General features: G+C 44.3%; 1 pseudogene; it reads right to left on the bottom strand.

Annotated features, from left to right (window-relative positions):
* Positions 1-288: 288 nt before the first annotated feature.
* Positions 289-1,506, bottom strand: LOC138170364 (alpha-enolase pseudogene; annotated as a pseudogene).
* Positions 1,507-2,138: the final 632 nt, after the last annotated feature.

Here is a 2,138-nt window from a genome sequence, read left to right as displayed (position 1 = left end):
GGAAACCAAAAGAGATCATTATAAATTTTGGAATTTTCTCAATCAACTTTTTCAAGATTTCTTTCTTCACATATATTTTCTTTTTTTTTTTTTTGAGGAGGGGCTGTTACTGAATACTTTTATTCTGCATGTAGAAGCTACTAAGTATCTGGACTGTGGGCTCGTTGGGGCTGTGTCACAAGTATATGGCTTCACACATCAACACCAGGGTTGGGGGTGAGAACAGGTCATTCTATCCCCATCACAGAATGACAAAGGTCTGCCAACAGAGAGCCAGATGATCAGGTGGTGTCTCTGGTGTAAAGCAGTTCTAAAGGAGTAGAGAGAGTATCACAGAAATGTGGAAGGTAGAGGAAAGTTAAGCAACAGAGGTCCCTGCCCCCAAAACAAAACAAGTCTAGTACTTGGTGCTGCCCATTCTTAGGATAGGAACAGACTTCTACAGAAGTGAGTGGAGCCTGCAAGCTTTTAGGCCTCCTGGCCACAGAGCTTACTTGACCTGAGGGTTTCTGAAGTTCCTTCCAGCAAATTTAGCCTTGCTACCCAGCTCTTCCTCAATTCTGAGAAGCTGTTTATATTTGGCCAGATGCTCATATCAGCAGGGGGTACCAGTCTTGATCTGTCCAGTGCAGAGACCCACCACCAGGTCTACAATAAAGTCTTCCCAGAATGATGGGAAGCCATTACTCCCTACCCATTGAACTGGGCCAGCTTTCACACCTGGAGAGATTCAGTCATGGAGCCAATCTGGTTCATTTTGAGCAGGAGGCAGTTGCAGGCTTTCTTATTCACAGCCTTTTCCATGTGCTTGGGATTGGTCACTGTGGGGTCATCCTCTACCGCCTGGATGCCTGAAGTAGCAGTGAAATTCTTCCAAGCTTCCCAATCATCCTGTTCAAAGGGATCTTCAATAGACACCACTGGATAGTCCTTGATGAAGCTCTTGCAGAGGTCCCCAAGGTAAGAAGGGGAGATGTATCTGCTGGAATCATAAGGAGACTTGAACTCCAAGTCATATTTCCCAGATTGGAAGAATTCTGGGGCAGCAACATCCATGCCAATTATGACCTTATCAGTACAGCCAGCCTTACTAATAGCATTCTTTAGCAGGTCCAGAGTTTCTTTATCCTCCAGGATGTTAGGAGCAAAGCCACTCTCATCCTCTATGTTGGTGGCATCCTGTCCATATTTCTGCTTAATCACGCTCTTCAGGTTGTAGTAGACCTCAGCTCCAATGTGCATGGCCTCCTTAAAGTGTGCTGCTCCAACAGAGAGGATAATGAACTCCTGCATGGCCATCTTGTTAGCAGCATGGGAGCCACCATTGATCACATTGAAAGCTGGAACTGGCAGGATGACTTTATCATTGCCTGCAAGATCAGTAATATGGCAGTACAGGGAGACACCTTTCTCAGCAGCTCCAGCCTTACAAACAACCAGAGACACTTCCAGTATGGCATTTGCACCAAGTTTAGATTTATTCTCAGTGCTGTCCATCTCTATCATTAACTTGTCAATCTCCTGCTCCACAACATTCAGTTTCTTGATAATCAGGGTCAGGGCAATAGTTTTATTGATGTGCTCAACTGCTTTTCAGATACGTTTCCCTATGTAGCAGGTTTTATCATTGTCTCAGAGCTCCAAGGCTTCATGGAAGCCTTGTAGAAGCCACCACTGGGCACAGCAGCTCGGAACTGACCTTTTTAAGCACAGAGATAAACTTCACCAGTGGGGTTTCCATGAGAGTCAAAGATCTCTCTTGCCTGGATATTGGAAACAGACACGTTGAGTTTCTGGTTGGGGGTTCCTCCACTGGGCTCATAGAATAGAGGCTGAGGGGCTTCAGATATATTTTCAAAAGAACCCAATGAGAGTTAGCCATTCCTATTCAGAAGTAATAGAACATGACTTTTAAAATGTGTGATGTCTGGAAATAAAGGATAAAAGCATTACTCCACAAACATTTATTAAAGATTAAGATTTCAAGCTAACCTGGTTCCATAGTTGGAATCAAACCCCCTACTTTTGTTTCAGCCTTAGGGAGAATCTGGAGCTACTTTACCAACCCTTATTAATACTAAGAGGTTGAGTTCCCAAAGAAATGCCACTGCTCCAATTCCCTAAAAGGGTGTTGGGGG

This window comes from Petaurus breviceps, unplaced genomic scaffold, assembly GCF_028583685.1.
Source record: "Petaurus breviceps papuanus isolate PSGF00001 unplaced genomic scaffold, PetGlider_PUasm1.0 126, whole genome shotgun sequence".
Taxonomy (NCBI): Eukaryota; Metazoa; Chordata; class Mammalia; order Diprotodontia; family Petauridae; genus Petaurus; species Petaurus breviceps.
This window is presented reverse-complemented; position numbering and strand designations above follow the sequence as displayed.